This window comes from Pseudorca crassidens, chromosome 20 (assembly GCF_039906515.1).
Source record: "Pseudorca crassidens isolate mPseCra1 chromosome 20, mPseCra1.hap1, whole genome shotgun sequence".
Classification (NCBI taxonomy): Eukaryota; Metazoa; Chordata; class Mammalia; order Artiodactyla; family Delphinidae; genus Pseudorca; species Pseudorca crassidens.
The window spans coordinates 42,351,168-42,377,189 of NC_090315.1; the positions used below are offsets into that span (position 1 = coordinate 42,351,168).

Here is a 26,022-nt window from a genome sequence, read left to right on the forward strand (position 1 = left end):
AAGGCTGTGAGCAAGTAAGTTGCTTGTCTAAGTGCAGCCAGGAAACAGCCAATCTGGAATTTGAATCAGTCTCTCCGATTGCAAGAATGGCTCTTTGACCAAGGCCCTGCTCCTCGTCTTCATGCAAAGATAAATCTACCTCCTTCCTAACCCTGGGCCAGAGTTGGACAGTTATGATGGCATGTGGGTGAAAGTGAACCAAAGAGCTTTAACCTCAGCCTGGCTGGGTTTTAATTATTAGACCTCTTGTTAGATCCTAACAAGGTAGAGAAACCAAAAGGCTGATTCAAAGGACAGTAGCCACCCAAAGCATCCTCTGACAGCAGCGTTTCTCAGTGAATTAATGAATGGAAGAACCGACAGGCACTTTGCAGTGGCTGTGGAGTTGACTCATGGCATCACATCCTCACCATAAACGGGGAAGCAGATTTTTTTACCCGCACTGTGCATACAGATGAGAAAGTGAAGCCGAGAGCGGGTGGAATGACTGGCTGAAGAGTGCCCAGCCAGGGACCGGCAGCGCCAGAAACACCAGGCCTATTAATACACACTTGAAAAACTTCTGCCAGGATGTCAGCACCCCAGCCCACTGTTTAGACAGCAAATCCTCAAAACCATGTTAAAGAGAGGCTGCTCTTTACTTAATGAAGCCCGATGATCCTTTAAAAATACTGCTGCTGTTTATTTATTTCTGGAGCGCAGAGCAGCTGAGCAGAATATTTTAATGCCACGTTCTGAGAAAGACGCAGGCTCAAACCAGTGATGCAATTGGCAGAACTCGAGGATACAGTTCCCTGTGCTGTTCGGACAAATTCTCCCTCTGCTGGCTTCTCTGAGGTCTCTCAATGGCATGCCATCCCCGTCTGAGACCAAGGATGTGGTCACAGGGTCTGTTTCTTTTCTTTTTCTTTTTTTTTTTAACATCTCTATCGGAGTGTAATTGCTTTACAATGGTGTGTTAGTTTCTGCTTTATAACAAAGTGAATCAGTTATACATATACATATGTTCCCATATCTCTTCCCTCTTGCGTCTCCCTCCCTCCCCCCCTCCCTATCCCACCCCTCCAGGCGGTCACAAAGCACCGAGCCGATCTCCCTGTGCCATGCGGCTGCTTCCCACTAGCTATCTACCTTACGCTTCTTAGCGTATATATGTCCATGCCTCTCTCTCGTCTTGATTTGGAGTCTGCGAATCATGGTTCAAAGGAGATAGCCACCGCCCAGTCCCAGGCAAATCTCAACCATCCTCGGCCACTCAATCAATTAATTCTGACACTAAGTCGAGGCAGGGTGTCTCCGACGGACGCTTCCTCCTCTGAAGTTCTAAATGGTACCCCGTGGCCAGCACTCGATTAGGGGCCACGGAGAGAAAGAAGAAAAGCAAGAATATGCCTCCTCTTATTCCTCATTCTTTGGGGAGAGAGTACTTCGCAGGCCTAAAGCAGAAGTAACAAGGGGACGTATATGAGACAAAGGGAAGCCCTGTAGGATCCAGCGGAGGCTATCTGAAACGCCCCTTCTTTCCGCATGACCCTGACCCTCCCCAAGTGTGAAACAATTCCTCCTGTTGCCAGAAGGGAATGAGCCAGGAATTTGACTACCACATGGATGACAACTTTATTTTGTACTATTTCCCATTCTCATTACACTGCTGATTCATTTGTCCCATTTTTTGCCCTCTTCTATGCTCTTTGTGCAAATTAAAAAAAAAAAAATGTTGTCCCTGACTTTGAATTTGCACCGTAAGCCCAAATCCTCCCTCCATCGCTGCTGGAGCTGGCTCCACCGCCAGAGTCAACTCTCTTCAGATGACAACGGCTCTCTCTCCTGACCCTGATGCTCTCTTTCTTTCTCTGGGGTCTGCCGTGCTTTCCCAAAGCTGCCTTGTCAGTGTCCCTATCAGCCCCCATGTTCAGACACAAGCTGAAATCACTGAAAATACTAGCTTCCCTTCTCCAGAGAGTCCAGCCCCTGCTTCTCTCCCAGTGAACACAAACTGCCAGGCTCAGGGCTCCCCTTTGTTGATTAGGATCAAACCTCACTCTCTGCTAACCCAGAGAAAGGAAAAGGCAGACAGTCATGCTAAGAGGCTGGAAAAGAGCTTCCTCTAATCCTCCCCAAGCACTGGAGAGAAGGCTTTCAGCCAGGCCAGGGTCATTTAATGTGTTCTGCCGTGGAAAAGATATTAAAAATGATTAAGTTCATTAGAAAAGAAAGAAAAGAAACCTTGTCTAAAGCAATGACCTCTACCCGGCAGCTGTGTTAAACAAGTACCTTTTCTTGGGATCTGACAGGTGTTGGGAATCTCGATAAAGGTATGCGGAAAGGCAAGACCCACCCACACCAGGGAGTGGGTCTCTCCGCCCAGCAAACCAGCAGAAGCGCCTCAAAGAGCAGAAGCAAACAGCACTGCAGTCTCTGTGCTGAAGAGGAACCAAAGTGGATGACACAGTCTCTGGCCTCAAATATCTTCCAGTCTGGACAGAGAGATGAGAAAATAGAGAGAAAAGAATAGTACCTGATGGGCACACAGTGGACACAATAAAAGGATCCCTGGAGGGAGGACTTCTGTGCTAAACCTTGGAGGAGGAGTTGAATTTGGAGGGGCAAAGAGGATATTCCAGGTAGAGAAGAATATTTTGAGCAAATGCAGGAAGTTTAAAGAAAGGGAAAGGCAAGTGTGGCCCCATGGGAGAGTGAGAAAAACAGATTGAGTCCTTAAGAGCTTAGACATGAACCAATGAGCTGTGAGCTGTTCCAGTGTCAGTGCGAGCGTACTTTTACCTGAAAGAGGATGATCACCTCTTAGCGGGCTCGGGATTCCCAGAGCTCAGCATCCTCAAGTTTCTACCACGCCTCTAGGGAGAACGGCATTGCCCAGATGAAACCTCTGAGTCATATTTGGCCCCTACCAGCAGTCTACTAGTGCCAGCACTACCACTACCGCTTACACCAAGATAACTACCATTCGTTCAACACCTAACACCTTGCGGATAGGGGCTCTGCATAGAGATAAGAATGACTCCCATGGTAGAGTCTTGGAAATTGACTTCCCAAGAGACTCATGTCCAGACCCGTGCACGAGTAGGATGCCCCCCGCTATGCCAGACCCGGAGCCCAGTAGCACCCACCCAACTAGGCCATCCTTCCACTCAATCAAAAACAAAGACTTTTCACAGCATCGCCCACATGTGCACTCTTCTCTGATAACTCAGAATGCCCTTGGAAGCCAAACCAGGGAAAGTCACCATGTGGTGAGATACTCCCAACTGTACTGGCAATATTCACTCGCTCATAACCTTCACTGTGAAAAAGTCCTTGAGGCCTTTATAAGCAATATATCCCCTTACAGCAGACTTTGAGAAATGCAACTCTTTCCCGACACCTAAGACCCTTAGGAGCACATAGAGAATTCCCATCATCAACTACGCTTTGTAGCAGGCATAAAATGAAACGCGGCACATCCAATGTCTGAGATTTTCCTCCTTGAGAAGACCCCGTAATGCAGCTCTTAGTTTGTACCTTTATGTTTCCTTTAAATAAAGAAAGGGAATTACGGTTGCATCATAAACTCCATGCCCTTCAGCTCCGTCTTTCTAATGACCATTTACAGATGAAGAAACAGAAGTTAAGAGAGGAAATAAATGTTCCTTGAGCGAGGTCAGAAGGCTAGTGAGGAAAGAAGCTGGGATTTGAACCCAGGTCTACCTCTATTAGATATATTTCTCTATTAGATATACAGTTGACCCTTGAACAATGTGGGAGTTAGGGGTGCCAACCCTCTGTACAGTCAAAAATCTGCACGTAAGTTTATAGTCAGCCCTTCGTATCCGTGGTTCCACATCCACGGATTCAATCGACAGCGGGCCGTGTAGTACTATATTAGATAGAGTTCTTGAGCTATTGAGCTATTCACTCCTATTCACTCCTGCTCATGATGGGGTGAGGTGTGAGGGGGCGAGAGAATCACTGGGATGTTTTTCAAAACACCCATGTCTTAGCCCCACCTCGGTTCTGCCTTCTTGAGAAGTTGCAGTGACCTGCTATCAGACCACATGCGGTAAACGTGTATTACGAAAAGTTTCAGAGATGATCCTGATCATGTGATTCCTCACGTTGGCAGTTGAAAACCTGTGCACTAGACCACATCATCTCCTGGGAGTAGGAATTCCTGACTGGAATGCACAGTTGGACACTTAAGAATTCCATGAGCTCCCTGAGAAGCACGAAGTGCTCTGTGCGTGTACCACACGCATTATTCTATAATTTTCACCAGATTCTTAAACTAGTCCCCGACTCAAACTTAGAAAGTACTCCTTTGGAGAAAATGTGGAATTTTTCCACATTCCTAAAGCAGAAATGTTAATTCTATCCTTTCCAGCTTCAACAGGCCCTGGACACATGTCATTTTGAGCCATGATTCAGAGTACTCACTCAGCCTGCATTTAAGGCAATGGTTTCCCCAGTTTAATGTAATATTGCTACTGGCAAATAGATCACTCTTAGAGGCATCGAACCTGCCAACTTTTATATCCACCAAGGTAAAAAACGTTCATCAGATTTTGTCTTTTCATTCTCTCAATGGGCTTTAATAGATTTCTGTCTGGGATCAAAAGGCTGGCTGAATACAGGCCATGCAGAAAGTTTTGTGGGTGAATTAAGGTGACCACTAACTGCTTGAGCTCACTCTTAGCCTCATGATTTGTAGGTAGAGAGTTTGCTTCTATCAGACACAGTTGCCCCACTGGGATCACCCTGTGTGCGTGGAATGGTCAAGCAAACACAAGACCCTCGCAAGAAACCTGGCTGGGTTTTGAGCACTGGTCTTGGCATTTGTCACCCTGATAAGGTGCTTTTCTATTGGTTTGGCCTGGTTACACCATTGTGGTAGGAATTTTTGTTTAAATATTTGTGGACAATCCTACTGCTGTTTTAATTGCTTCCTTATATTCTCTGCTGGTATGTTTCTTTTTCACCAGTGGTTATAGCTATACCTCTACTGTATCTCTTTCCTTCTCTGCAGTGTCCATCACCACATTCATTGATCCAAACATTTACTGAGCACCTGTGATGTGCCCAGAAGACTGCTAGGCACTAAAGAATGAAAGTGAGGTGGGACATATGGTCTCTGTGTTCACAGAGCAACTCGAAGCCCAGTGGGGGAGACAGAGACCTGGATCAACACAGCGTAGTGAGAGCTTCCGGAGAGTTAGGTTGCCCGAAGGAAGCAACACTGAGTCTTGGAAGTCCAGTAGACATTAGGCGGGTGAATGGGGAGCAGGTGGAGGAGAGGCTAGCCAGGCAGAGGAGGTGGTACACAGGAGATGGGCAACAACAGGTGTGTCACTGGCCACGCCCAGCCCATCTCACAGTGGCCAGAATAGAGATGGTTTGCAGATCACGCCAACATCACCATCCCTCTTTAAGAAATGTAAACAGTCTCCAAGAGGTTAGTTGGCTGCCAAGAAGCAAAGCTGCTATTACGGGCTAAATGTTTTGTGCCCTTCCAGATTCATGTGTTGAAGCCCTAACTCCCCCTTCCCCCACACCGTTCGATGGTTCTTTTTAGTGAGGCCCTTGGAAGTAATTAGGCTTACATAAGGTCATGAGGGTGGGACCCTCATGAAGGAATTAGTGTCCTTTTAAGAAGAGAAAGATAGCTTAAGACAATCTCAGGTCACAGCCATGGAAAGTATGGACTTTGAGTCCTGACTCTTGATTGTCTAGAGACTGATAATTGAGGTGAAATGACCATTTCTTGCTTAACGTATTAAATTTTCAACAAAATAAGGCAGCTCCTTTTGGAAAATCCAGGATGACCAGCGATAGAGAATGATATGTGATAGGAGCTTTAAACTCCATATTTTATACCCAGGTGAATTCCTTACAACTCTCCAGCATTTCCCCTAGGAGGGCTAAGAACCTCCACCCCTTAAAAAGCTTGGGGTAGGGCTGGGGGAGATGGGCAGAAGAGGAGGGATTCCATAAGGAACCTACATGGGAGATACACCCACCCCAAATGCCTCCTAGAGTGCCCATCAGAGTTTAACTCCTCCAGTTGAAAACCTATTCAACTTTTAAATTTTGGTTACCACAGCATTTTCCAAAGATTTTGATCTCAGATCTGCCTCTAAAATATATCTTCTGTGTTACCGCTGTTATTTCAGGTTTTATTGTTTTTGTTACTTTGATCGTAACAGTATTTAACATCCCAAGGATCCCAACTTAGGAAAACTGCACAAGACCAGTAGAAAGACCTACAGACACATATTCACTGGCCCAAAATTAAAAGAAGGTAGCATGTCAACAGCTGCTATCCTTGTATGAGGCATTTCCATTCATTTTCATTTTTATGCTCTTCTGAATTTCTAAGGCTTTCAATTTGAATATTTTCCTTTCATAATTCAGGGGAAATTATTTCTTAGTCTGGAGCCAAATAAATAACTATTTATGTTACTCGAGGACACTTCCTACTCCTGTGCCAGTTGTAGAAACTGAAATTATTTATTTTTACAAAGACTTGGGAGTTTTGAGTAGTTTGAAGATGCTGAGAAATGGAAATGTAGTAGGATATGTAGATATTCTTTTTTTTTTTTTTTTCCTGTATCAGTGGTGCTCAAAGTGTGGCTCCTGGACCAGCAGTGTCACCTGGGAATTCTGAGACACGAAACTTCCCCACCCCATCTGCACACATCTCTACTGAATCAGAAACTCCAGATGGGGAGTGTTTTCACAACAACAACAACAAGAATGCCCAGCAGTTTGAGCATTGCTTATACTAGGCTTAGAGCGTCACAGGTGGGCTCTCGGTTTTGGAGGTGGCATGATGATCCTGACTTCCCCCTTCCAGCCACCTCCCCCATCAGTGTATTCCCCGGGTCAGCAGAGGAGGGGAAGCAGCCGTCTCCTAAGCTGATTCTGCCAGGTGTCTGTGAGGGGTAATGTCGCCTCATTGTCTCTATCAGCCTTCAGCTGTCCCTGCTCTCATTAGTCGAACTGCACCAATCAGCAAGTGGGTCCAACAGCTGTAGAGCAGCAGGTGCAGTAATGAGGAACTTCCCTAACTGGGGTCAATCCCACACCCACCCCCCCAGCCCACCCACCAACCCTCATGGTGGAACCCAGCCCTGCAGATGCATTTATACAGCATGAGGTGGGCCCTTCTGCCCCCTGATTTCATCGAGGCCTCTGCATGGTGCCCGTACTCACACACTAGCAGGTGGGAGATCTCAGCTGGGATGCAACCCAAAGACCATCCCTCTGGAGCCCCGCTTTTTACAAGAACGAATCTGAGGTCCACAGAAGGGAAGAATAGGGCCTACCAACACTGGAGTTCAGAATTCCTGTCCCTCAATTCAAAGCCATCTGCAGCACCCCCTAATGGGAGCTGAATATTCTTATGAAATAAATACACGTAGCAATGAATCGATCACCACCTTGTTATTGTGACACATATAACGTAATGAGTAGATATCTATCATGCATCACTCACCATTTCAAATAGGCTACCATAGAGGACAGATTGCAAATGACACAAAACAGCCCTGAATTATGCTCTCTTCCAGGGCTGTTGTAAGGATCCCCGTCTGCCCTTTGCTTAAATCACAGCAATCAGTAACCATTCTACCCCTGGTCCTTTCAGTTGCTGCCAATTCATGATTGAAGCAGTGGGAGGTGCTGGGAAAAGACAACCGGCTTCCAGCAGTCCCAGAACTACTGCTCACTAACCAGTGTGACCTTGAACATGTCACTTAAAATACCTGGCCTCAGTCTCCCCTTCCTTGAACCGCAGGGGTTAGTTAATAATCTTCAAGGGACTTCCCACTGACAGTAACACACGCTTAATACCTACTTCCAGCTTGCCTACTTGGGGCAAAGAGAGATGCTGCCTGCAAGCCCACTGAGACAGGCCAGCCTCTGTGTGCTCAGACCTCCTTGTCCCCTCCACCCAGCACCCCCATCACAGGGCTTGATCCCGTGGAGGCTCTTGGGAGTCAGAAGTCCTGACTAATTTGCCTGACTGCCCAGCCAGCCTTGGTGGGCTCGTTTGGCATTCCGGCGACACCTGGCTCTGGCTCGGGGAGGAACTGTCCCTGCCCCTCCGGATGGCCATGCTGGATACTCGGAAATTAAAGATGAGACTACCGAACGCTGAAGCACCCCTCCCCATCCAAAGAACGCTGGAGACACCTGCCATCTACGGCCCTAAGAAGAGCTGGTCCCCACTCGGGCAGCCAGCGTTGGTCTTAAATTACCTAAAGAGCCTGAGTGTGGGGTCTGGGCTCCATTTGTTTACAAAATAGGCACTTTCAAAGGCCCTTTACTAGGGCCTGGCAATTCCCAGGTCCCCTGCTATAGGCTGATGCATAATGCATAAGATGCTGGAAATGTGTATTCATGAGGGCGGCTTGGCTTTTGTCAAAAAGAACCGTGAAATATTATGATGGAACAATTTTCATTTCTGCCACATTGTTTTTATAGTGCATTCATGACTGGGGATTGAGGGCTTTTCGAGTTTTGTCTGGTGCAGATGTTGCAGTGCTGAGAGCTGCTTCACAGGCCTTATTTTCCAACTTTGTTGCTGACAATTACATGAGGTGGGGGGCAGGGAGGGCGGCTCTCATAGGGAGACAAAGGATATATGTCCTCAAGTGATCTTGCCCTGAATGCATTCAGGAGGGTGGGAGGGAGGAGGGAGGAGGGAGGGAGGGAGGAAGGAGGAGGGAGGAGGGAGGAGGGAGGAGGGAGGAGGGAGGAGGGAGGGAGGAGGGAGGAGGGAGGGAGGAGGGAGGAGGGAGGGAGGGAGGGAGGAAGAGGGAGGAGGGAGGAAGGGAGGAGGGAGAAGGGAGGGAGGGGGAGGGAGGAGGGAGGGAGGGAGGAGGAAGGAGGAGGAGGGAGGAGGGAGGGAGGGAGGAAGGAGGAGGGAAGAGGGAGGAGGGAGGGAGGGAGGAGGGGAGGGAGGAGGGAGGAGGGGGAGGGGGAGGGAGGGGAGGGGGAGGGAGGGGGAAGAGGGAGGGAGGGAGGAAGAGGGAGGAGGGAGGAGGGAGGGAGGGAGGAGAGAGGAGGGAGGGAGGAGGAGGGAGGGAGGGAGGAGGAGGGAGGAGGGAGGGAGGGAGGAGGAGGGAGGGAGGAGGAGGGAGGAGGGAGGGAGGGAGGAGGAGAGGGAGGGAGGAAGCAAGAGGGAGGGAGGAAGCAGGAGGGAGGGAGGGAGGAGGGAGGAGGGAGGGAGGAGGGAGGGAGGGGGAGGAGGGAGGGAGGAGGGAGGGAAGAGGGAGGGAGGAGGGAGGGAGGGGGAGGAGGGAGGGAGGAAGGAGGGAGGAGGGAGGGAGGAAGGAGGAGGGAGGAGGGAGGAGGGAGGGAGGGAGGGAGAGAGGAAGGAGGAGGGAGGGAGGGAGGGAGGAAGGAGGAAGGAGGAGGGAGGAGGGAGGGACGGAGGAAGGAGGAGGGAGGAGGGAGGAGGGAGGGAGGGAGGGAGGAAAAGAAAAGGGATACTGATGTATGGAGATGACTCTTGACGCCAGGGCTCGGGCGCGGGCTGCCCTCCTTGAGGGGGCCATTATCTGCATTTTACATCTGAGGAACTGAAGGCCCAGCAAGATTGAGGCACTTGTCTGAAATCACATAACCAGTGGATGGTGAGGCCTGGGTTTGAACCCACCTCAAATGCCCAAGCTTACGGTCTCCTCCAGCTCCAGGAGAACTAAAGCCGAGGAGGAGCTTCCTCCATCTGCAATGCATCCGAGAGACCTGGGGGTGAGAGGCGCACACGCGGCCACTGGGTGAGGCCCCCATCCCGGGGAGGAAGGGCTGGGAGTTCGACCCTGAGCTGGCACCCGGGCACCCATGTGTCAGGAAGTGGAGGAACTTTCTGAGATTCCACCGCTCCTACCTTCTGGTGCATGTATTCTAGCTCAAGTCTGTGGACTGCAAACCCCAGCGTGTCTCATCCTGCCACGGGGCTGCCTCCTAGTCCAGCTGAGCCCCTGCAAGGCCCTCAGCCAGGAGGCAGTGCATCCCCAGAGGCGGGCACGGGGGCATAAACTTCCCTCTCAGAGGCAGGCACCGGAGTATAAATTTCCCTCCCAGAGGCGGGCGCGGGGGCATAAACTTTCCTCCCAGAGGCAGGCACGGGGGCATAAACTTCCCTTGGCTCGCAACGCTCCAGCCAAGGTCAGAGCACAGGCTCCCACACCCGCTTCAAATGCACCCAGCCTGACAGAAAGGCCAGGCTGCAGGCAAACTCAGACACAAGGTGGAAGAAGAGTCCATCCCGGGACCATCGGGGAACAAAGCAAGCAAGAGAGACAGGAGCGGCCAGGGCCTCGTGGCTGGAGAAAGACGTGAGTAGGCACAACACAGGGGTCTCCTGAGGCCAGCAAGTATTCCGGGCCCTGAGTGGCTGGACGCAGAGCAGGGAATGCAGGGGCGGCACAGGTGGGTCCCCGAGGACCCCCCGCCCCTCCTTATGGAGGCGACCCAAGTGGGTCTGCGTAGGCGGGCAGAACTTGCCTCCCCAAAACCTCACTTTGGGGCATGTGGATTATTTTGAGCTGAAAACAATCAGGGCCCAAAAGACTTAGGAAGAAACTTTGTCCATCCCCCTAACTGACTAAAAGAATTTAGCTAGAGGGCCTGTTCCCAGAATAGCGCTATCAGCAGAGACATCTGCTGAGAATATGGGCTTCCCAGCGGGGAACTCAGCAGGGGGCCTGGAGATCAGAGTCCTCTCTGTGTCCCAGTGTCTCTGCAGGGCCCACCAAACATTTATTTACCAAACATTTGCTTTTCCGTCTCCATGTGAGTTACTTTCCTCCCCTTTGAAGTCCCAAACCACTGCCCCCAATATCCTCTTTTGTCTTTAACTGGAAGTGGTACTTAAGGTGAGGGCGTACATGGCGAGTTCATTTTCCTGGCTCTCTCCCACGTATATACGTTACCAAGCTTTTGTCTGATGTTCTCCTGTTAATGTGTCGAACGTCAACTTAATTCTTAGATCAGCCAGAAGAACCCAGACGGGTAAAGGACAATGTTTTCCTCCCCAGCTTTTGAAAGTCTGGGGAAGAAACAGACACATGTGGAGACAATGATGTGTCTCCTGAGAAGTTATCAGGCTGGGAGTACATGAGGATCTCCAGACACATTCAGATCCACTATTCTATTCCGCACTGAAGTCATCATTTTTCCAGAAATCTTGTCCACAGGGCAATTAGCTGGGAACTTCCGGTGCTCAACCACTAGTGTTAGGGTGGTGATCTCCTGGCAAATCCAGCCCCGCACACCTCTCTACCCATTTCTAAACCAGAGCGAACTCTTCCTCACTTGCGGGTCTTTGCACTGACTGTTCCCTCTGTCTCCAATACCCTCCACCTACCTCCAGAGCCGGTACCTCCTCAGCCTTCAGATCTCGGGCTATCCAGCCAGTTCTCTCATCCCGGCGTTTCCCCTCAGAGCGTGCTGTTTGGGTTCGCTGCTGCCGTGGGGATCGTTAATGTCTTGTTGTCTGTCTCCGGCTGAGAAAAAGTCGTGAGAGCAGGGATCAGGCTGTGATCTGTCCACCCTTCTTTCCCCGGGACCCAGCATCATGCCTAGGACGTGGTCAGAGCTCAGTGAATGTTGAGAACGCGTGAATCGGTTCACAGAGTGTCATGCGATATAACATTAATAAGCCGCACAGAAAGGGCTGAAAATCCAACAATTCGCTCTCGTGCCGCACAGGGCACTTCTCCCTATTTGGATAAGTGAACCAGGCCAGGGGCAAGTTCCAAAGCACGAGAAGACAGATCAAAGCTCACCACCACCAAGTCCAAGAGGTGGCCCTGACCCTGCTCCCCCCGGCAGTCAGGCAGAGTCTTGTCAAGGATCGGAACAAAGGTGGTTTCCAAACCCCACGCTCCCAGGTACAAGTTTTGTAACCATTGGCCTCTGTTTTCCTACATCAGCACAAAGGAGAGTGAAGTCATCTGCTGAGATTGCCACGAGGATGGAGTGTCCTCACCCCCACTGCCCCAAGGAACGTTTGGCAAAAGTCTGAAGACATTTCTGGTCGTCACGACACCGGGGTAGAGTCCAGGGATGCTGTCAAACATCCTAAAGTTCACAAGACATCCTCCACAACAAAGAATTACTCAGCCCCAAATGTCAACAGTGTCGAGGGCCAGAAACACTGCATCAGAGATAATGCAGTTGCACGGGAAGCCGTCGAATGCGTCCCTCTCTGTGACCAGATGCACCTGCAGGCAACCAACTGCAAAGGTCTGACCAGCCTCGGCTGAACACTCCCTGACCGCGCCTCTAACCGGCCTCTGCCCACACCAGTGTCTCACCAGGAATCCCTGCCGTCTTAGTCTGTTTGGGCTGCTGTAACAGAACACCACAGACTGGGTGGCTGGAACCACAAACACTTACTTCTCAAGCTCTGGAGGCTGAGATGTCCAAGATCAAGGTGCCAGCAGATTCAGTGTCTGGTGAGAGCCCACTCCCTGGTACACAGAGGGCCATCTTTTCACTATGTTCTCATACACTGGAAACGGCAAGGGAGCTCTCTGGGGTCTCCTTTACAAGGACACGAATCCCATTCATGAGGGCTCCACCCTCATGGCCTCATCACCTCCCAAAGGTCTCCCCTCCAAATCCTGCCACGTTGGGCATTAGGTTTCACTATATGAATTTGGGGAGGATACAAACATTTGGTCTATAGCACCCATCTTCCGATTGTTATTAAGATCCTTCTTTCACACCTGAATGCAAATCTCACTACAGAGAAGCCTCCACCTGTTTTCTGTGCTGTTAGCCTTGTTTGTCCTACTGCACGGAATGTCCTCGGCGGCACAAATTACAGCCTGCCCGCCGCTGAGGCTTTCTCCTCCCTCTAGCCATCCTTAGGCCTTAACACCAGGTGTTGCCTCCTGAGGAGAGAACTTGGCTCATGAAAAAGGAGAGGGCTCCTTAGGCTAGCAAATCCAAAGTCCTAGCTGTACGGCTTCTTCCTGACTGTCTGGCTTTTCTCATCTGCAAAATGGGCACCACTGAATCCATGTGTCAGGCTCTCTCCAAACAATGAGACACTGTTTGTGACATGTTGCTTAGAGTAGGCAATACAATGCCACTGTTTCACAGGAAGAGCTTAGCAGAGCCTGATCAGCTGAACGTTAAATCCAACCCTCTCTCTTGAGCAGAGTAAGGTTTTTGTTTTCTAATTCCTTGAGAGCCAAGCATCTTGTCAGGTAGGGGAGGACAGTATCAGGCTTCAAGGTGTGTATCTGGAAGAGGTCATTTTCTTCCTGAGATATCTTACTCTTTCATCTCTCTCCCTATATAAAGTCAAAGGGCTTCCTTTCAAAACCTGGCAGAGGTTTTGTGGCATGAATTCCCCACCTTTCCTGGTCTGATCACACCTCCTGAGTGCCAGCCTGCCACCCGGGGAAACTGCCATTGCCAGCTCTGCACTCCACTTACAGCCTGTTTATGAGAGCGAGGAGGGTCTACAATAGTCATCTCCTAAAGAAACAAGGGAATTCACAGCTCTGGACTCCCAGTTGTAATTTCCAGGGCATCCAGTGATTCCAGAAGGAGAATGTCAAAGGGGCTGACAGCTCAGAGCGTGGGGAGGAAACATTCACCTCCAACCACTGTGGCAAGTCCGTCAGGGTCAGGGGCATAGATCCCAGCCCCCCGGGGATCCCCCAGGACCTCCTTCATCTAATTCACAGGCCACTGTTTTATGAAGTTCATGCAGAAACATCAAGCGAGGGGAAAATGTGCTGGCGGGTGAGGAGTAGAGGGTGAACCCATTTTATTTGCTGGGAGGACCACTCAGGACGTCTCAGACAGGTCCTACTTCTTTACAGTTCTACCCTTGATGGGGAGTAAGGAAGGATAGCATTCTATCCCTGAACAAACCCAGCACAAACACATGTTTCAGAGCAGGCTTCATGTGCCCCATGCTATTACACTGTTGGCTTCCAGAAGGTCCCCAGTCCTTTCCCTCCACTTCTGCTAAAGTCCCTCCATTAATTCTTGCACCAGAAGCCATGTGACCAAGCAGAAGACACCGTGAGCACTTTAGCAGCTTACCCTAAAGATCTTGCTAATACGTGCAGCTGTCCCCAGATAGGGGACCACGTCAGGAGGCAGCCAGGGTCCCAGCCCTGGAAACGTCAAGCAGAGGAGAGCTAAGAATCTAGGAGGGGACAGCAGAGGGCTATAGCAGAGACTAATCCACAGACACGGCAACGGCTATCTGGGGAGGCCAGCTGACAGCAGCAGCTGAAGAATATTTTATTTCAGTGACTCGAGTCTCACGGCTGCTGAGAAGCTGGTCACAGCTAAGGCTTATCAGGCTTAATATGTGAAACATCATCCAGAAAGCAGCAGACAAAAAACAGACACAAGGCTGACTGATGTCAAGGACGGCACGCAACCCCAGAGGCTGGGCTCTACCGGGCAGTCGGCTCTCCCCCCTCCTGCCCCACTGTCCCTGTCTGTGACGTGGGGACAACAGTCTCTGCCTTGCTTTTCTATTGTGAAGATCAGAGTAGATGAGCATTCAGAAAGGGTGAGCTAAACCCTTAAACACTGAAGGAACTAAGGAATTATGCTTAGAGGATGAACATTTCAGTACTGCTTCTTCTGGAAGCTTCCCTGATCCTCCCTGACCTGGTCAATTCCTGCCATGAGCTCCCAGAGTACCAGGTCGTCCTCCTTCTACTTACGGCAGTTGTCATCCCATATTTCTCCATCTGATTCTTTGGTTTGTGTTTGTCTCACACGTTTGACTGTAAACACAGAGCAGGCAGGAGCCGGGTCTCTTTGTGTTTGATGTTGTTGTTCGTTCTTACCATGGCCTCCCGGCGCAGGCCCTGGTAGACGTCAAACGCCTGAACAAATGGATAACCACAATCTCCATGGTGTCGGCAACGAACTGCAGCAAACTGCCCCCGATCATTCCCGATCCGTCACCACAAAGGTGTCCGCAGGCTTGATAACCACCAGCGTGCCTCTCTAAGTGAGACCATTATCTCTCCTGAAATTTAGCAGGTTAATGAAGGTGGCTGGTATATATTCTATTTCTTGGGGCTATGGAATCTTCCCTTATCTGCAAACAACTTAAAAATATTGTGCAGGCATCCTGAAACGTTAAGCGACTTTACTAGGTTTGCTCTTAGAGAAAGGGAAAAAAAAAAAAAAAAAAAAGCTGGTTTTGCATGTAGTTTCCAGCAACCACATTTATAAAAGCAAAGCCTGAAGCTGGAACTTTGGGGTGAGTTTTAAAAGAAATGTGAGCACTGTAAGTTAAATGCTACTTGGTGCCGGTGGCACAACGCACGGTGATTATCAGTCCTTAATTGTGTGGAAATCTAAGGATCTGTGGCCCTTTAATCAAGAGTCCAGTGGTTTCCAGCAAGTGTGTGCACTACTGCTGTTACATTCATGGGGTAAATTGTGCTTTGCGCTCTCCTGCCATTTCTTACGAACAATTCCATTTTCTCCAAACTTTTTGAGCAAGAGAAGGTCACAGAACAGTCCTTTTTTTTTTTCTCTTCTGTGTTCCTTGTCCCAGGTGAAATTCCCCCTCCTTCTGCAGTGAGCTTTGGATAATGGCCTCATTAACTGGGTTACATTCCCATTTGGCAGAGGAACAGGTGGGCAGCACAGAGGTAATGGCTCTCGGATGAGAGAGCCACAAAAAGTGAATTGTTCAAAGGCCCCAGATGATTAAACAATTACTCTCTCTGTAGTTCATATTTCAGAGTAAACAGCATTTACCTAGACTGCATTTTTCTTCGTCTCGGAAACTCGTCTGCCTCTGCCGGCTGCGTGTCGGTCCCCTTTCTCCCCGATGAAATTTCATCCCTCCAGGAACTGTTTGCTAGCAGAAGCTGCTGATCTCTGGCCAAATGAAAAACGCCTGCACGTTCTGCTTCTCATCGTGCATCAAACCCTCATTTCCAAACACGATACCCTTTTCCTGATAGCCTGCTGCACTCCACTGCCTCTCTCTCCACACTAATTCAGAGGTTATAGCTCCTTTGCTTTATAACATTTACCAAGGGTGCGGACGAGATGGCCTCCCACTTTAAATGGATTTCCAATTTTCAGAGGCCATTATTCAGTTCCCAGCTCCGATGTCCTCGTCCTTGTCGCTTTTGAGTGTCGGTTATAGTGGAGTAACGGAGCACCTGAACGAAACCAAGCCTCCCGAAACTGGATGTTCGGGAACTGCTGAAATCCCAGCATCTCAACTGGGAGTTCTGGCATTTGGGGACTAATTGTGTTGCTGAAATGTGGCCCGATCTGAAAACTGTAACCAGAAACAACGAAGAATATTTGTGTGTGTGTGTGTGTGTGTGTGTGTGTGTCTGCAATAACACAGGCACTCATGACCTGAAAACAAGTGTTTTTATTGAGACAAAAGGAGCAAATTGTGTTTTGGGGGCTCCTCCGAAATATACAAGGTGGTGTGTCATAAATTTGGACCAAGTTCAAGTTCCATACAATTAGGGGCAGCCCCTGAAATCCAGCCCAAGTGGAACATGAAAGTGCAATAAGGTGTATTCCCGCAATCTGCTCTACTCGAGGCCAGAGTCTCGACCCTTACACTCAGGTGATGGTGCTTCCACCAGCTCTCTATCTACACTGAGAGGGGATCCCTATCTCTAGCCCCGTCCTCAAGATGATGAATGGATTTACTGAATATGCTGAAGTTCACACGCTGGAAGGAGAACTTGATTCGTGTGACTCCACAGACTGAAGTGAACAGACCACATAGAAAGCGCGCTGGGCTGGGAGCCTGGACTGCGCTCCCCACGGTGAGGTCAGGATCAGCGGCGCCAGCAGTACCTGGGACTTGAGAGAAACGCAGAACCTCGGGCCCCAGCCCAGACTTACTGAATCAGAACCTGTGTTTTAACAAGCACCCCATTTGAAAAGCGCTGCCCTAAAGCATGTCTGTTAATCTACAACCCATGTAGGGGAGGTTGCAGTTCATTTTTTTTTTAATTGAAGTTGTGTTAGTTTCAACTGTACCACAAAGTGATTCAGTTATGCATATATACATATATACTCTTTTTCAGATTCTTTTCCATTACAGGTTATTACAAGATATTGAGTACAGTTCCCTGTGCTATATATCATATAGATATAGATATATATATAGTAGTGTGTATATGTTAATTCCAAACTCTTAATTTCTCCCCCCTCCCCAACCCACTGCTATTCCCTTTGGTAACCATAAGTTTGTTTTCCATGTCTATGAGTCTATTTGTTTTGTAAATAAATTCATTTGTGTCATTTTTTCAGATGCCACATATAAGTGATATCATATGATATTTGTCTTTGCCTTACTTCACTTAGTATGATAATCTCTAGGTCCATCCATGTTGTTGCAAATGACATTATTTCATTCATTTTTTTTTTTTTTTTTTGCGGTACGCGGGCCTCTCACTGCTGTGGTCTCGTCCATTGCGGAGCACAGGCTCCGGACGTGCAGGCTCAGCGACCATGGCTCACGGGCCCAGCCGCTCCGCGGCACGTGGGATCTTCCCAGACCGGGGCACGAACCCGTGTCCCCTGCATCGGCAGGCGGATTCTCAACCACTGCGCCACCAGGGAAGCCCTCATTCTTTTTTATGGCCGAGTAATAGTCCACTGTGTATAGATACCACATCTTCTTTATCCATTCCTCTGTCGATGGACACTTAGGTTTCTTTCACATCTTGGCTATTGTAAATAGTGCAATGATCATTTGGCCCAGATCACCAGCTTTTAGAATGTGGGCTCCAAGAGGGAAATGCATCTTTAGCCCCTCTCTAGTAGACCCTCAATAAATATGCTTTGAAAGAGTAAATGGGTGCCCCCGCGATGCTTGTTCCCCATGGTCTATATGCACCAGACTGTCTACTTCTGGCTACAGGAATCATGTTCCTAACTCTTCAAGTTTGCTTATTAGTTGAGAACTTGTTCTAAAGCCCAGCCAGTGAGGTCCCGATATTTACAGTCTAACCTCAGGATGTGCAGCAACTATGGCTCCAACATGAGCCCTGGGGCAACCTTCCACTTTTACCTCAGCATTGTTAAACCCTATTTGCTAACACGAGTCACTTTGTGTTTGCTATCAAAAGCCCAGAGCAGAGGTAGGGTAGGTAACACTAAACTTCCCTTCATAGAGCCACGACCCAGCCTGTGCAACACTATTAAACTTCCCCTTTCCATCATTAGCTACAAGCTTGACTGTGGTCACTTTGTCCAAATATCAGTCATAAAAGAACAGAAAACAGCCTCTCCTGCTTTCTCATTCACACTTTGTGATGTGGAACGAAAATGTCTCTTTCTAACCAGAGTTGGCTTTATTGCAGGCTATCGTGAAACAAAACAAAATAAACACACACACACACACCCGGCCCCGCCCACACTTGTCTCAAGATATTGGAAGGGAGAATAACAGTTTGAAGTGAGGAGAATATTTAAGGCAAATATAATGTTGGTTTCATCTTTGTTCATTTCATGCAATGGGTACATATAAATCTCAAAGAAAGGACACCCATTATTTTTAGCTCAGTCTTTTTTTTTTTTTTTTTTTTTTTTTTTGCTGTACGCGGGCCTCTCACTGCTGTGGCCTCTCCCGCGGCGGAGCACAGGCTCGGGACGCGCAGGCTCAGCGGCCGTGGCTCACGGGCCCAGCCGCTCCGCGGCATGTGGGATCCTCCCGGACCGGGGCACGAACCCGTGTCCCCTGCATCGGCAGGCGGACTCCCAACCACTGCGCCACCAGGGAAGCCCTTAGCTCAGTCTTTTTGAATGCACCACACAGAGGGTGAGAGGGCCTCTTTAACCCTCTCTCCACATCTGAAGTTTGCCCCCTGCCCCTACACTGGGCAACTACAAGGGTTTGCTCAGAACAGACCGGCACAGCCAAGGCCAGCTCCGCCCACCCTGCAGGCCCACGTCCTGTGCCCCGACTCCTCTCACACAGGATGGCGTCCCCCACACGCTGTCCCCTCCCACATACAACTGCTCGTTTCCCATCACCCTCATTCACATTCCCTCAGAATGTTTCTGTACTTTCCCATTTGCCCCTGACTAGGAGACATGGTGACCTAATGGGAAAAGTATGGATTTTGGAGTTAGAAGCCAGTGGTTTAAAATTCCTGCCCTGTCCCCTGGTTGTCAAATGATGTTGGGTAACTCATTTATCATCGTTACACCTCCATTTCCTCCTCCGTAGAATGCAGGTAATAGTATATGCCGCATTGGGCTGCGCTGCCCGTTACAAACGTGAGCCCATATAAGGGCCATAGGATAATGGTTAGTGCACAGTGACTGCACCCACCCTCCCCAGCAGGCCCTGGTATTCAGGCTCCTGAGGAGTCCTTATACACCAGGCCTGCCTAGCCAGGGGGATGAGAGGCTTACAGAAGCCCACCTCACCTCCTAGGTCAGATGCGACCCAACTCTTTCTCAGTCCTTTATCTTTCCAACTGTCATAGAAAAGGCACAACAAGCCATCTTGAAAGCCAGTGAGTGGAATTCTAAAGTCTAGGAGGGAAAACGCATCATAGAGAATAGAGACACCCATCTTCCAACCAGGTAAAGCAAGCTAGACCTCTGACAAGCTGTGTGGCCTCAGGCAACTCACTTGAGCTTTCTGAGCTTCCGGTTCCTCATCTCTAGAATGGGGACAATCATGGCTCCTTGCAGAGACTGCAGTGGGATTAAGTAAACGTGTTAAAATATTAAAAACAGCAGATCCATAACTGGGGATAAATAACTGAGCGTCTATCCCGTCCCTTGCCTTTTCATTAAAGGTCAAGGAGCATCGACACAGAGCAGGCTGCCATCGTAACCTGCTCCTCAGGCAGTGACAGCTACTCCTGAGCCGTCAGCCCAGGAGTGATCACTTGAGCTATTCATTAGCATAAGTATTTCACAATAATGTCATTTTAATGCTCCCCAAAGAGCACCTGTTATCTATCCCACAGATTGGCCCCTCCCCGGCATAAATCATCAGGAAGCACTTCCCATGTGTCTTAAATGAAGGAGAGCCCTTCCCACCAATAAGGCAAATATTAAACAAATCCAAACAGAAAAACAGACCAAGCTCAGAAACACCCCACACTGTGACTTTAAGAGTTGATCAACTGCAGATCAAAACCTTTAATTTCTCCTCGGCTCTGGGCTGATGACAGGAGCTGAGTTCCCACTCCTTCAGAGGTGATTACTTTGGTGAAAAACAAAGGCTCTCTTCATCAGACCTTGGCCAATAAACACCCACAGACCTGAGACTCTCTCCCAGACAAATATCCAGGCCATGAGCAATGCCACCACACCACTAGATGACCCCATATAACAGGGCTGTACAGGGACCACTGCCCCAGCCCATGGCCAAGCTGCGGGGAGCAGAACATGATTCTGTTTCCCTGAGTAGGTCACGAGTTAGTCAAGGGTACAAGACACACTCTGTCCATTCCAGGATCCAGGCCCAGTCTAGGTACTTGATATAAGTTGGCTGAATTAATTTCCTCAGGCAAACAAGGGGTGGTCAAGGCCCACTCTGCCTCTCCCACAGGCCTGGCATTCACCTTGCAGGTTCCTCTGCTCACCATCACGTGAAGGTCACAAACCTGTAATTCTACCAGACCCAGCTAATGACCACCTTCTCTTTGAGTCCTCCTCTGGTGTTTTGCAGAAAAACAAGATAATTTATAACAATAATAACCTACACTTCCTCCAGTCCCACCTAGAACTTTTCCTGCATCTCACGCATGGCCCATTTTACATGACAGCATCTGTGCTCTCAGTTGATGACAATGGAAACACTGTCATCGTGCAAGACAGGGAGAGGATGGGGGACGTGGAGATACCATGTCCTCTGGAGTCAAACAGACCAGATTTGAATCATGGTTCTGCCAGGTAATAGCTGAATGGCCTTTAGCAAGTGATTTAACTTCTCCATAAAATGCTACCGTACTATCTATCTCACGGGTTCTTCATTCATTCAGTCTATGAATATTACGGAGTGCCTTATTTGCCAGTCACTGAGGTAGGCACTGGTTTGTTCAATTGAGCAGTGAACAAAACAGACACATCCCCTGATCCGATTCGAGTGGGCTGTAGAGAGGTAACCTCTTTGAAAATTGCTAGTCAGTGGAAGCAATTCAACAAGCATGCATTTGTTTCATCTGTAATGCCCAGGACCCTGCCTCAGCATAGCACTTGCTTCATAAATAATGAGACTAAATGAAGTCATTGCTTCTAAAGGAGCCAGCGCCAGAGCCAGCATACTTCAAGCAACATGATTTCTCCTCCTAGTTAAGTGTGTTTCAGTTCAACAGTCATGTCACGTCATGGCGCCTTCCCAGGGCCACACTTAGCTCTAGGTTTGGAAAACACCAAAGAGAATGGGTCATATTCTGCTAGGGTGGAGAGAGTGATGGGTAAACAAAGAAATATAATTACTACGTAATATGCACATAAAAGTTAGACAAATGTGCAAGGCTATACAGAGGAAGGAGTGAACTGTGGAGTTGGGGGCAGCGGGCCCCCAGAAGCAGTCACACCTGAGCAGGTGTAGGAGGGGCAGGAGCCTTGTTAGTTGTCATCCATCGTCACCCTGCTCATCTGATACATTACTTGCTGAGTAACTGTGTGTGCACAGCTCCATGCTGGATTCTGAAGGTCAGGTGCAAGGACAGAGGCTCTGCCCCAAAGACTGTCTGCACAGGGTAAGCAGGTGTGCCCCAGAGATGCTGCTGAGGAGCTCGCGGTGCTCAGAGATGGATGTGCCTGGAATCGGGGGGCGGGGGGGTGTTTCAGAAGAGGAGCGTGTGGACCTTAAAGGGACAGTGACACTGGAGCACAGTGAGAAGGGAGCCCTGCTGTCATGGGGGTCACATTTCCTGCTTGTCCTCGCCTGGACTTTTCCTCTGGGGCACGACTTCTTCAAGCATGAACCATCACCTCTATGGAAGAACAGAACCATCTGGAAGGGGAAACTGCCACTGAGAACAGCTATTTTGGGTCTCAAAATGTAAGGCATGTCATGCTGCATGGCCTTCGGAAGAAGGGCGTGGCTACCTACTGGACAGATCGCAGGTGCCAGACAGGCCACTCCGGGGTTGCGGGGTCGCGGGCTCCGTGGTAGGGTGGCAGCCCCCAAGCCTTCCCCAGCAGACAGAAGCTACGGAAGGCGCTGGCATGGACGCAGCAAGCGTGGAGGATGAAGGTGGCGGTTTCCGGCCCACCCTTCTTGACCAGAGGCCATAAGTTACCAGCTGCCTGACAACAGCCAATGGGCAATGTCGAGCTAAGCAAAGCAAGTGACCTGGGCCCAGGCTGGAGTCCTGTTGTCTTTCTTTCTCTGCTTGTCAGAGGCCTCTCTGCTTGTAGAAGCTGCATCTTTTAACAGAGGGGGCAGGAGACAGGCAGCAGGGGGTGATGGATTAAGCACCAAAATTGAAAAACAAAACACTGAAGAGGCCTAAGGCCTAAGCTTCCCCCAGAGTCTCTATATCTTTTTACCTCCATCCCCTCATCTCTCTCTGTCATCACTAATAAAACCTTGACGACAATATCAACCAAAGAGTAAAACTCAGCATCAGAGGCTCTGCGAACATCTGTCCAGCAGGAGAGAAGCAGATAAAGGCAGGCCTGTGAGATGCCCTCTGATGCCAGGCCCTGGGGAGACTGCACCCACAGGAGAAGGGGCGGGGGCTGGAGTGACCTGAAGAAGTCCTGAGGCTGTGGTAAAGGAAGAAGCACATCTCCATGCTTCTCCCCCAAAGCATCTGTGCCCCACCAGTCTCTTTAAATGTTTTCGGTTGATCTCCACACTTGAACAATTTGCCCTTGGTAATGGGAAGGGAAGTGACTTGATAACCATGAAGAGCTGAAATGTGTCCCCCCAAATTCAGGTACATTGAAGCCCTAATCCCCAGTACCTTGGCCTTGAAAGAGGTCACTGAATCAAAATAAAGTCTCTCTGGTGGGCCCTAATCCAATATGGCTGGTGTCCTCATAAGAAGAGGACACAGGAGAGGCATCAGGGATGCACAGCTACAGAGAAAAGGCCACGTGAGGAGCAGCAAGAAGGTGGCCATCTGCAAACCGAAGAGAGAGGCCTCAGAAGCCACCAAACCTGCCACCACCTTGATCCTGTACTTCCAGGCTCCAGAACTGGGAGAAAATAAATGTCTGTTGTTTAAGCCACCCAGTCTGTGACGGCAGCCCTAGCAGACTAACGCAACGGTCCACGGTTCTAGCTGAGGCAATGCACGTGACCCAGGGCACGCTCAGATTGGCAAGGTGGGTACCGAGCTGGAAACCGCCAAGCCCGCAGCAGCACACCGACACACGAAGAAAGACATACGACATGTCACCCACCCACGTCTAGGGTTGACATAATGGAATACTCAGACCTTCCAAAGGTCCAGTCCTCCCTTTTAAAGGAAGCAAACGATTTTCAGTTGCTTTGGGGTGGGGAAAGTGAGGAGCTTGTCTTTATAAAGTGTCACAATTTGTCATTTCAATGGTTTGGTTTAAAAAAAAATGTTTAACTCATAAAATATTTGCTCAATTTGACCTAAGTAGTCAAATTGGCAGGTTTGAAAGCTCTGTTTCCATGTGGGGCAACGCTGTTATACGTCTAAGCCAGAAAGTTTGTCCTTCAGGGCACAGGGGAGCCCCATGAAAATGACACAGACGCATCGTCACGTTTCCTATCATTGAGCTCAGCTGTCTCTGAGAGCTTGGGACATGTATGACATCTGTGGTACTACTAGGACAATTCCCCACATCCCTCTGTAACCTGATGCCTTTGTCATACCGAAGAGTTCCAGCCAGGAGGAAAGGCACTAATTGAAGGCACGGGGTTTCCACTCCTTCGGGGAGGAAACAATTTGATGGCGTCCTACATCTCTGTCCGTCAACAGGCATGTATCGGCAGCCAGCTGAGCGCAGGGCATTAAGGTGGTGGTAGAAACATACAGAAATTTGAAGAAACAAATATCCCACTGGCAACATTATTATGAATCAGACAAAGGAAGGATCTGGGGCAAGAACGACCATTCCTTGGAAGCAATCCTACGATACAGTGTGCCCTGCATAACTATAACCCCTTACTACCCCATAATGATGAGTTTATGGCTTCTCAATTTAGCCTACAATACTTCGGCCTTTATTTCCTGCCTACTTGCTGCTAGGGAGTTAATTCTGATGGGCAATACTGGGCATCAAATGCAGGCGTGCACACCTACCTAAGCTAATTCCCCCGCAGTGGCTGTGGTCTCAGTTATTTTCACCAGCCCTCCTTCCAATCTTCTCTTCAATTGCCACAAAGCACAGAGTTGAGTACTTGACATTTCCTTTGAATTCAGACTGCAAGTTAAGTGGACATTCTCCCTTAGATAGATGGTTATTCCACGCCTCCCCACAGCTATTCATGCCAGAGAACGTGGATTTCACCTGTTCCTTTCATACACACAAGTCTGCTTGAAATTTGCCAGCAGGTCCTCAATAAAGAAATAGCCCTGATTGCTCATTAAAAGCAGGAGAGAAAGCAATTAAAATACAAAAGGCAGAGCAAAGCTTAACACTTGGAAGTCGAAAGTTGAGCAAGCATTGCTGAAGGTGGGGAAGCAGTTCTGGAGGGTGTGGGAAGAGAATCAAGTGCCCTAGTCAGCTATTCACAGATGCAAACAGATGCACAGAGGACAGGAAAGGGAGAGGGGGCAGCGGAACCGTGGCGGGCCTGGTGCTCAGCATTCTTTTTCCATTTAATTTGATTTATATCCATCTAAACTCACTTAATTCATTGAAATGAGCTAGATGTGAAATATTACTTCTTTTTAAATTTTTCCCCCTTTCTTTCTTCTCTTCAAAGCTCATACACAACAGATGGGGCAAACTTCAAAAGCGTGTAAGCTATGCAGTAGAACAAAAGCCCCCTCTACTTAGAAGGACCACTGTTGGTTTGATGTTCAGCTACGGCCATCTTGAACTTCTTAATTTCTGAACAGGGGACCCTGCATCTCCATTTTGCACGGGGCCTGGCAAATTATGTAGCCAGTCCCGCTCCTAGAGTAAATGACTGTCCAACCCAGGTTGTTCTTTTCAAACCCTTTGCCAGAACCCTAGATGTGACCAACCAACCTCTCCTGCCCACAGCCCCTCCCAGCCCCACTCAGCTCTTCTCCGGTCTGTGGGACAGACCTTCCGTTGGTATTACTTGCCAACAGGATCAGGGTTAACTTGAAAGAGGATCCAGGATTTATTGCAAATTAACGTAAGAATTTCTGGATGACATTTCCTGGGAGCATTTTTGGTTGGCCTGAAGTATTTGTGGGGAAGTGATTCTCTTTCAAATTGTTCTGTTCCTGGGTAAGTAGCAAAGAACTACTATCACCATAGAACAATTGTCCCAGGCAACGGAAATTCATCCTAGGTGTTCATTAGCTCAATATTTATCTCATCTAATATGCAAATTAAGACACTGTGGTCTCATTAGCGTCATCTGTGTTTCCTTTAAGCAAAGCTAAATCCCTTGCCAATGCAAGAAAAGGAGAAAAAAACAAACATTATTATTTCTCTTTGAAGCTAATGAGGGTGTGATATGTCTCTTTCTTTGTTAGGAGGTAGCAAGTTAGGGAAAACACATTTGAAATATGCCAAGTGTGGCTTGACCTCATCTATCAGAGGAAAGAACATGGCCTTGACTGGTTACTGGGCTTTCTGCAGCTCACCGGTCCAGAGGACCGGGGCCCAAGGAGACGGTGGGTGTTTGCAACGAACCCCAGACGAGCAGATGAACAAAGCATGGAGATGCAGCCTTCAGGAGCCCACTCAGCAGACAGATGTGGCATCACCTCAACGATAAGAGAGGGTGGAAATAAATTTACTTAATGCCTTATATCTTAAAAATAAATTGGAAAAGAACAGAGATTTCAGCTCAAAATATCTTCGCCTTCCAGCTTCCCATTTTAAGATTTTAGAATTTATAGAAACAATAATCAAACCTTCAACAAATACCCA

The 26,022-nt window shown here is 48.9% G+C and overlaps 1 long non-coding RNA gene across 1 annotated transcript in view; it reads right to left on the minus strand.

Annotated features, from left to right (window-relative positions):
- Nucleotides 1–26,022, minus strand: part of LOC137214680 (uncharacterized) — a 778,223-nt gene that overhangs the window by 177,113 nt on the left and 575,088 nt on the right. Inside the window, exon 10 of the long non-coding RNA XR_010938994.1 lies at nt 11,372–11,510. This is a non-coding gene — a long non-coding RNA (uncharacterized lncRNA). The remainder of the gene's footprint in view (nt 1–11,371; nt 11,511–26,022) is intronic.